Genomic DNA, 11,204 nt, shown 5'->3' with positions numbered 1-11,204 from the left:
AATATAAAGACTAACGACGTGCTTTTAATGTTTTTATTGCAAAAGAAAACATGGTTTGAAAGTGTTGGAGACAAAATACCTGTATCACCTACTATAGAATTGAATTTTGAACAAAATTTAAGGGAACATACATTAAACATGTATGCAAAGAACTTGTGAAAAAAAAAAAAGTGAACTTGGTGTCTACAGCTTTAAGTTTTCTAGATATGCAGATTTTCTCTTGTGTACTATAAAATGGTTAGCACATTTTGAGCTTCAGAGTTAACAAGGATACTCCTCCATTATTCAGAAAGCTTTAAGTTAGAAAGATTTCTTGTTATTTTGATACCACATTATTTCATACTAGAGTACTGGTTTCAGAGAGTCTGCATGGTGGAATGAATTACCCCTTGTTATGGTGCCTTCCACACAGTTATGGATATTTCTTTCATGAAGTTAATCTTAGCTTAATTACTTCATTGAAATGGAAAGGACTATTGCGTTTTTTAAGCCAAACCAAACCAAAACAAAACAACTGCAACCTCCACAGTGTTTCCATTTTTCTTCAAAGGCACATACATTATTCATATGTATATCACATCCCTGGAACCTGGTTCATACTTGAGGTTTTAAAGCTTTTGTGAAATATCTGACTACAGCCTCCCCAGAGATGTTAGATACCTTTTCTCTTTCTTCCATACTGGGTAATTTAAATTAATCAAAGGAGGTTAGCTAATGTATTAGTTTCAAGAAGATAATATGTGATGTGCATGTGCTTTCTGGACAATGGTGTAAGTACCCTCCAGCCTGCTCTGGGATCTAGTAAATCTCTTTAAGACAGGAGCAACAGTGTTAACTCTGCTTTTAGGGGTAGTGTACTCACTCATGACCAGACTTGAGCCAGCAGTATGCTTTTGCAGCCCAGAAGGCCATGGCCTTCATAAAAAGAAACGTGGCCAGCAGACCGAAGAAAGTTACTCTCCCCTCTGCTCTGCTCTCGTGAGACCCCAGCTGAAGCCCTGTGTACTCAGACCCACCCTGGGCCCCCAGCACAAGAAGGACAGGGATCTGCTGGACCAAGTCCAGAGGAGGACCTCAAGGATGGTCAAGAGGCTGGAGCACCTCTCCTGTGGGGACAGGCTGAGGAAGCTGCGGTTGTTCAGCCTAAAGAAGAGAAGGCCATAGGGAGACCTTGGAGTGGCCTTTCAACATATAAAGCAGTCTCAAAGGAAAGACAGAGAAAGACTTACTACCAGCACCTGTGACAGGACAAGTAGTAAAAGCTTTAAACTACAGAGGGTAGATTTAAATTATATATTTAGAAGAAATGTTTTACTATGAGGGTGATGAGGCCCTAGAACAGGTTGTCCAGAGAAACTGTGGAAACCCCTCTGGTGCTTTTACTCACCTGTGCAGCTGAGCTCCAGCACAACCACTCTCTTACCCCCGCTCCTCAAAGGGGAAGGGGGACAAAATGTGATGGAAAGGGCTCAAGGGTAGAGATATGGACAGGGAGATCACTCAACAATTATCATCACAAGCAAAACACACTCAGCATAGGGAGATTAATGCACTTTATTACCTGTTATTAACATGTTACAGCAGTGAGAAACTAAAAACACACTAAAATCACCTTCTCCCCATCCACCCACCTCCACCTCCTCCCCCTGAGCAGTGCAGGGGAACAGGGAATGGGGGCTGAGATTAGTCCCTGATGCTTCATCTCCCCCCACTACCAAAACCTTGCCATGTAAACCCAATACAGCCCCATCTCTGGCAGTACCCAAGGCCAGGCTGGATGGGGTTTTGAGCAACCTGGTCTGCTGACAGTTGTCCCTGCCCATGGTAGGGGGGTTGGAACCAGATGATCTGTAAGATCCTTTCCAACCCAAACCTTTCTATGATTCTAAGAAGACTAACTGTGGCAGATGGCTCTGCACGTGGTACAGTGATAATGGGGTCAGGAGCTAATTACAGACTTCCTTAATTCATAGTGAAATTTTGGTAGGAATTATGAAATAAGCATTTCTTTTCTTATTTCACTTAGAGTCTTGTGTGATTAAAATGATCTGTGTATCCTTTGAAAAAGGCATAAGAATCCCCCTTTTACTTGGTAGCCTGGTACTAGAGCACTCCAGCACAGATATTTTGGGTTTAAAACAGATCTGTAAGGAAGCAGCACACCATATTCTGGGAAGCACTCATGTTCCCTGTGAAGGACAAGCTACAGTTTATAGTCAGTCAGATGTTAATCAGAGAAGCCACACAGTTACCTCTTAAACTGTTTGTTATTTTTCATATTCCCTGTGAAGATGGTATATTATATAATCATGGGACTGCACATTATCTTTTTGAAAAAAAGGGCATTTTTTCTCTTGAAGAAGGAATTCAGAAGCCCATCTGTAGAGGAAAGCTCAAGGATATTTATATCTTCTTTGGATTTATACCCAAATCCCTGAAAGTATCTCTGGTGTTTAAAAAACACTTTTTTCCTTACTGTATATATACTTTACTAGTAAAGCTACAGACTTCTATTTCAATCAGCGGCCCACTGTGAATCTTACAGTTACTAGTTTAAATCACTTAATTTTATAAACAGGTGTCTTCTACCAGGGGGGAGTCCGGTGTTGTCTCAACAACACATTTCTCTGATGCTTGAAAACTCACTTAACTATCTGGGCAAGAGTTGCAAGTATGTTTCTTTGATTGCTTCCTCTTGGATATGGAAAACGGCTTGTGTTCCAGTATTTTATTAAAATACTGTCTCCCTTATGTTTGAGAGATCCTTAAACATTCAGGGTACTTTAAGTATAATTGGACAGTTGTTCCAAATAATACCATTGAAACAGGCAATAGAGAAGAGCTGCAGCAACATATAGAGATGCATGAAAAAGCAGAGATGACTTTCGCATCCAATACAGTAAGGAGATTTGCAGGGAGAAAAGGTTGTCATCTGAATCATAGAGAGGACAGTCATTTCATTTATGTTGAATCTCACTCTTTGTTACATCTTGATGCTTTCTTTCTGATGGTCTTTATTCATTCATTTATTTATTTATTTATTTTCTATTTATTTATAAAAGTCAGTTTGTTCCTAAAAGTGCTATTCAAATTGCTCAAGACAAGGAAAATTCAGGAATAAATATCAAGTGATAGTTCTATGTGGAAAAAATGATTTACTTGTACATAAGTAAACTATAGCATTAATTTGTCCTTAGTAGATAAGTCAAGTCAGGGCATACATCTTCTTAACTGTCTGCCCAGCTGAAGGTGAATATGATCTTTTCATACTTTCTGAAAATTGAACCTTTATTATCTCCACATCTGCAAATAATATGCAAATAGTAGGACATTTCAAAGTGATTTTTTCTCCTGTTTTAAAAATGGACAGGTATTCTAGCAAAACAACACAATCAGAGTCTAAGTTGTAGATCAAATAATGAATTGCTTGTCAAAAATAGTATAAAAGAGAGGGTGGAAAAATGAAATTCATTCATCCATAGCTACAGAATGTGTGGCTGTTAATGATACAGTTCAGTAAACACTCCGGTGGGAAAACTGTTCATTCTGTTTGTGGACCTGGAATAAATTCTAGAAGATAAAGGACAAAAAATAACTAAGTTAACAGAAACATGCTATGTTTTACATGGCTCTGATAATCTGATCAAAATAGTGCCAAAGGGGAATGTATGTTTTTTGAATCAATATGAATTGTTTAAGATAACATGAAGTCCTTTATTTTTTGAAATGTTCAGTAGAGATTTTTAACTATGTTTGCTTTAGTTATGCCTTTGTCATATTCCTTTTTCTTGAAATCAGCAAGGCTGGATTCAGAAAGAAAAAATAAAAAAAGATTTTATGTCTCTAAACACTTCTCCCTCCATGTAACAGAATATGTAACAGAATCCAGACTGAAGGGTGTTTAAATACAGGCCAAGCTGGCGCAGTCACAGCTGTAGTCCTGAGCCAAGGTTTTCTTCCTCCCAGCCTGTCAAGAAAGCAGTTTATTCAATCCCGTAGCATCCTTAATATGGATGTCCACCCCCTGATACACTTGTGGAAATTCATTGTCACCATTCCACAAAACAAAATGATGTAAAATTCAGAGAAGCTAATGATGAAAAGTTGGTGGTAAGGCATCCTGTTAAGGCAATAAGAAATGCTGACTACAGGACTGGGAACATAGTTGTACCTTCTCTGTAATCTAGGAGCTTGTGCTGTGGGCTCCACCAAATACCTCCATAATCTCATAATCTTTAAGGCAAGATTTACTATTTGTTTTAAGAACAAGGGTTTTATAACAAGGCCTTATTCAAGAATTCCCTTCCCTTCCCTTCCCTTCCCTTCCCTTCCCTTCCCTTCCCTTCCCTTCCCTTCCCTTCCCTTCCCTTCCCTTCCCTTCCCTTCCCTTCCCTTCCCTTCCCTTCCCTTCCCTTCCCTTCCCTTCCCTTCCCTTCCCTTCCCTTCCCTTCCCTTCCCTTCCCTTCCCTTCCCTTCCCTTCCCTTCCCTTCCCTTCCCTTCCCTTCCCTTCCCCCTCCCCTTTCCCTCCTCTTCTTGAATGTAACAACTTTATTGTCAAACAGTCTACTGACTTTTTTTGCTAGCTATAATGCTCAGGAGTTGTTTCCAGACTTCTGAGTGGATTGTTGGTCCATCCAAAGACTTGTAAAAAGCAGATAGAAAAGGATAAAAGAATTATTTTACTTAAGGTGGACAAGGCTCTGCTTAAATAACAAGACCTTCAAGTTTTTTCTGTCCATAGTTATTGGGGGCACACCACGGCAATTTCAGCTTGGTAGGAGAAAGCATATGTGCTTCTTTGCTTTCAGACAAAGAAAAGGTAGGTTCACGAGTTAGAGGAAAACTGTGAGAGGACTGATAGTCAAATATTCATCCTTTATTAATTTATAATTCATGGATTCAACAAAGAGCAGTTGTAAAATTTTTCTGATGTCCCTTTGCACTCCATATGGCTTTCTCATGATATATAAAAAAAAAAAAAAAAATATTTTCACTTGTTTCTTGAAGCCCAGAAAGCAAAGGTTGTTACTAAAAGTGAGATGAACAATTTTATTTTTTTAATGCAAATGTAAGTGGTTTGCAAATGTAGAAGGATGGTTTTTTTTTGTTTGTTTGTTTTTGTTTTTGTTTTCCCAAGTCTCTTTTCTTGTACAAAAGCTAAAATGAAACCATTCTCTCAGGATCCTTCAGAAGTTATATGAAATGCTTCAAGAGTATGCAACATGTTTCCCTCATTGCAGACAGAAACATATGCACTGTCTCTCTGCTTTCAGAAACGTCTTGCCCAGAGCAAGCCCTATCTTTTGCTAGCAAGAAGTGTGGGAATCATCAGGCCAAAAGGAAAACAGCCAGAAACCAACTGCTGCAACATTAGAGAGAGTTTCCCAGCAAAACAAACAAGTTCCTGGAGAACATCACGCTGCTGAAAAATGTGAGCTATTATTAGCACATTGTTGCCATGAGGGAGCATGACATAAACCTTCAATGTAAAGATCAAATTCCACAAGGGTAGGTGGTTGAGCTGCTACCTGGCAGGCACAGCCTGCATTAGCCCCTCTCCTCTGTCCCATGCAGTCCACAGGTGAGGTCAGCTCAGATCCTCAGCGAGCATCAATCATAGGCACTCCTTCAGCCGTGAACAACTGCAGTCAAAAGGGCAGAAGAGCACATCTAGAACCATGTACATTGCATGTGGCATAATAGCATGGAGAGGGATCTTGTAGCTTTCACATTTTGTTCAATTCATGTAATCATTTTAATATATTTGTTTTACAAATTAAACACCGCCCACCCAGTCTGTTGCTACTTTCCACTGGTCACTGACTACATTGCCTCACCTTCCTATCCTGTTTTATTTTATGCATTTGTTTAGCTTTACTTAAGGAGGGGATGGGAAGGCATTCAAATGACAACTGCATCTTTGCTTTTTATTTCCTTGTGATTCCTTCCCCTGAAAGTGAATGTAAACTGTTGGTTGTACCATTCTATTTCCTAGTCCAGAAATCCTAAGGAAGCATTAATTAAAATAAAATTCTATCTTTAATAAATTCTCATATACATTTGGCTACTACAGTTGGAGGGCGAGGGGGGGGAGGTAGAGGAGGAGGAAAGGGGAGAGCAAGAACAAATGAGAACCCCCAAAAGCAATCTGTCAAGTCACAGCTACATTGCTGAAGTTTCATTACCCATTATGACAGCTCCTCCCTGGCCAACATTTTACATTGTTATGATAATTTGCTCTGCAAAACAAGCGTGTGGGCACATACGGCATCCCATTATTTCTTCTGTGCTCTTGGAGTCAAAGCCTGTTATCACAGGTGTATTTTCTGGCTGCCTGCTCCTCCTGTGTAAATGAACATTGGCATCAACCCACCCCTGGGAAAAGCTCAACACCTCTTCCTTGCAAATGTTATGCAGTGCAAATACGCCCCTGCATCACATGACAATTTTACCCTTTTCCATTCAGTCAGTTGTGTAAGCAGCCTCAAATTGCTTGTAATTGACCAAATGCATGCTTTACAACCATCCCACAATTAATTACAGCTTAGTGTGCAATTAAACCTCCTTCTGCCAGGTGCTCTCACATCAGGACCGTACTTCATCAGCCACAGCACAGTCAGATCAGCTATGTTTTGTGAACTCTCTGGCTTCTCGCATCGTGCTCACAGCTGACCATCACAGTCAGCAGATACCTGCTCTCATTGGCATTTTCCCCATCAGCACCATTAAATGAGAAATCATGAGCACATATGCTCTATGGCAGCCTTTGCACAGATCATGAAACCTTTTCACGTATAGCCCAAAGCTTATTTCTGGTACACTATCAATCCTCACTAGTGAGTGCAATCTGCTCTGTAACTGTATAACAAACTCCTCTGCAGGAATACTGATGCCTGATCGTCAAATGCTGCAAATTGCAGGAAGCAGAACTAGTCAGATTTCCAACAGCACTCTCTTCTGGCGTAGTCTTTTTTGGTGGATGTGACTATGAAATGAAGGAATGGGACAAGTTTTCTTTTACAGTGGCTTGTGAAGACACCCCTGCTGAGCACAGCACTGCATGACAATGTTCTCATGATTCTTTTCTTCTCAATCTTCTCCAGATTCACTGCTCAGCAAGTATCTCCATTGCTATTTCAGACTGCACTTGCAATTCCATTGCTCCCTGTCTGCATCAAGCATATGTGATTTTATTAATAAAAGATCCAGCTGATCTGACCAACAAGATGTTATCTGTTCTTTCATGACACTGTATCAGATTGTGCCTATTTGTTTATCACCAACAGACACATTTAAATTCAAAACAGAAGATCTTTCTATCACTTGGACCTGTTAGAGGGGGTCCAGAGGAGGACCACAAAGATGCTCAAGAGGCTGGAGCACCTCTCCTACAAAGAAAGGCCGAGAGAGCTGGGGCTGTTCAGCCTACAGAAGAGAAGGGTCCAGGGTGACCTCATTGCAACCTTTCAGTAGTTGAAGGGGACTTATAAAAAAAAGATGGAGAGCGACTCTTTCATCAATCAGATACTGACGGGATAAAAGGGAATGGTTTTAAACTAAAAGAAGGGAGGTTTAGACTAGAGATGAGGAGGAAATTCTTCATTCAGAGGGTGGTGAGGCACTGGAACAGGTTGTCCAGAGAGGTTGTGGATGCCCCATCCCTGGAGGTGTACAAGGCCAGGCTGGATGGGGCCTTGGCTAACCTGATCTAGTGGGTGGCATCCCTGTTTACGGCAGGGGCTTTGGAACTAGATGACATTTGAGGTCCCTTCTAATCCAAGCCATTCTATGATTCTGTGAAAGCAATCCACATCAGGGACACTGCTTGTGATTTTCCAAGTTGAAATGCATTTCTGCATTGGATTATGGGGGAGCATTTTTACAACTTTCTTAGAAACACAGTGTAGATTACAGCTGTAGAGCCCGTAAATCAGAGCCTGTGTGGCCCAGGCACTTCTACAGGCTTTTGCCAAGGTTGGCTCTAATAAAGCTGTGTGCTGTATTGACACATACTCATACAAAGACCACTCTGTGGCCTATGGGAGTAGGGATTTCTTGATGTCAATGTATGCTCTAGTACCGTTCTTTTAGGCTGAAGTGTAGTCTGTGTTGAACAGACAGGATCCTGTATCTCAAGTGGAATAGAATCCACTGGAAAAAAAAAAAAAAAAAAAAAAAAAGGCTGAAAGTATCTATTAAAATGATTGATTGCTAGGCATAACTCCTAAAAATCACTATAAACAGTTATTTCTTCAGAAACTTATGCTACTTCTGACGTAATTCTTTATGTAGTATGAAGGTGAGCAAGCTTGGAAATCATAAAAACAAAAGACAGATACAGCTTAATACAACTAAAATTGATTTGTAAATCTGATGTTCTTTTGCTGTGTGCAATGTATCTTCAACACCAGTCGAAGAATAAAACACGCAGTCTCAAAATCTTACCAGCAATTGCTTGTGTGCTTGCATCTGCTGTGTGAGAAGGAAAAGAGGTTGATTCCTTAAGCATAGTTAAAATAGAACCAAGTAAACATGTATTGTTGACTTTGCCCATCTTAAAGCAATATATATCTTAAAGATTGCATATAGCACCACATCCTTGCAAATTATCTTCTTGTCAGAAATAACTTCTCATGCCTTTTGAATCAAAAAAACTTTAAAGATCTTTGGCTATGCATGAGGACTCCCCCACCCCTTCACACCTAGAAGCAGAGCATAGTACTGGAGAATGGAGTAATGAGTCCTCTGTATAGCTTAGGAAGGATTTAAAGTAAATGAAAGTCCAGGACTAAAACACCAAGAAACTCAAAGTTGTAATTTTTACTCCTGGCTTGTGCAGTGAGGGAGCAGACCAGAGGGTGGAGAAGAGGGAGGAGAGCCCTATGAAGGACAGTGTAGTTGAAAAGGTATAGCCATGTGTTTTTGAACTTCACAGAACATAACAGAGCCTGGTGAACGACCCCTATGTTTTTAGTGGATCTGGGATACATCTACCACTTCAAGCACATGATGTCTGAAATATTTTTTCGAAAATATGAGCTTGCATTTTTCTATCTATGATGCATATACATTTTCATGATTTCTCAGGCAGCAAACTGGCTCTTTTCTTGTACAATTAGTGTCTTCTCATACCAGTTAAGCAAGCAGATGGTCACACAGGTTGTACATACTGATTTCCAAATGTTCCTAGTTTGTGACCTCACTGATGGTCACAATCAACAACACCAAATAGGATCCTCTCCAAATTATGATAAAGCAAAATGACCGTTAAGTTGGACCAAAGGCAGTTATTCATTTAGGTTTAGTGGAGTGTTCATTATAGTCATTATAGTAATACACATTATATTACATAAATAGGAGCAGTATGTTAATAGCCCAGTTCTACAGCCATTTCTGCAAAGGAACAGGAAAAAAAATAAATAAATCACATATCTTACAGCAAAACTGCCCGACTTGAGGCATTCCATTTGCTGGAGTAACTACCTACTTTTTTATTTTCCCATATTGTGTAGTTAATTTATATAAATATGGATTTGATTTGCATATCAGTAGTTTGTATGTGAATTTAAATTTATTGCAATCTTTAAATTCTTTTGAACTCATAAAAGTAGTTAGATACCAGTAAAAAAAGTCCTTTGTACAAAATTTTGAATATAACTTCCGGTATTTTTTCTCCCTGGGAGTCAGTGAAAATCTAAAGGATTTAAGAACATAAGAAATTTCCCTCTTGGTGAGATCAGTAGTCCATCTACCCTAGTAATCTATTTATGGAAGTAGTAATATGAGATGACATTTAGTGAGACTATATGAGTCTGTTCACTACCTTCTTTTATTTCTTGGTTTTATTGATTACTTTAAAATGGATGAGTAAATTCAACAGTGTAAATTCAACACGTGACAGAATAGCAAGAAAATTCTTTAAAATGAGAAGATAGAATTACTTTTGCTTTCCTACCATTTCTTCAGTCATTAAACATTTAAAATCAGGATTTAAATAAATACTTCTTTCCCAAGTCTATCAAAATATATGGTTCTTTTTGAATGACCGAAGTGTGAAAAAGACTGAAAATAGATGGCAAAAACATAAGAGAAAGTACGACTCTATTCACCAAGCATCCTGCGAAACTGACAGGAAAAGTTCTATTTCCCAGCAGGCTTCGGCAGTGAACCTGAAGCATTATTATGAACTCCACACACAATTGGGGTCATGGTGATCATGAAAGAAAATAATAAAAGAAAGCCAGCAGGAACAGCTGTGAGACCTTCTGTCTTCATTCCCAGCAGGATTGTTATCTTTCCCTTGTTGTTAATGCACAGCCAGAGCATTATTTTGCCTGACCTGTACAGTAGCTTGTGGTCAGAGCAGCTCTGAACACATGCTCTGGGTATACACTGGTACTCTGGAGGCCACTGTGTTAACAGTCACCTAATCTCCTTTCCATCTCCGAGTCCCAATCTGAGAGGATAATGCTATTGTCTTTTTACATAGTGGCTGACCTACTTTTATTGAATTTCTGTGGCAAGGTTTTGGCAGCAGGGTTCTGCAGGGGTGGGCACTGTGAGAAGAGTCCAGAAGCTGCCCCATGTTAGAAAGGACCAGTTTCAACCGGCTCCAAAAGGGACCTGCTTCTGGCCAGAGCTGAGCCAGTAAGTGATGTTGCTTGTGCCTTTGTGAGAGCAGATTTAAGAAAGTGGAAAAAAAAAAACATCTGTGCTACAGCAGCTGGGAGAGGGGTGAGAAGCAGCCCTGCAGCCCCGGGGGGAGTGCAGCAGGAAGGCAGGAGGTGCTCCAGGCAGGCAGCAGCAGTTCCCCTGCGGGCTGTGCAGGGAGAGGCCCCTGGTGGAGCAGGCTGTCCCCCTGCAGCCCATGGGTGCCACATGGAGCAGATCTCCACACTGCAGCCCCCCATGGGTGGAGGAGCCCCAGGTGGAGCAGGTGGATGTGGCCTGGAGGAGGCTGCGGCCCATGGAGAGCCCCTGCAGGAGCAGGCCCCGGGCCGGAGCTGCAGCCCGTGGAGAGGAGCCCACGCAGGAGCAGGGGGTCTGGGGGAAGCTGCCGCCCACCCGTGGGGGACCCGTGCTGGAGCAGTTTGCTCCTGGGGGATGGATGGACCCCGTGGGATGGAGCCGTGTGGGAGCAGTTCCTGAAGAGCTTCTGCCTGTGGGCAGCTCCCACAGGCTCAGTTTGGGAAGGACGGCATCC

The sequence above is a fragment of the Netta rufina genome (genome assembly GCF_964035555.1).
Source record: "Netta rufina genome assembly, chromosome: Z".
Lineage (NCBI taxonomy): Eukaryota > Metazoa > Chordata > Aves > Anseriformes > Anatidae > Netta > Netta rufina.
This window is presented reverse-complemented; position numbering follows the sequence as displayed.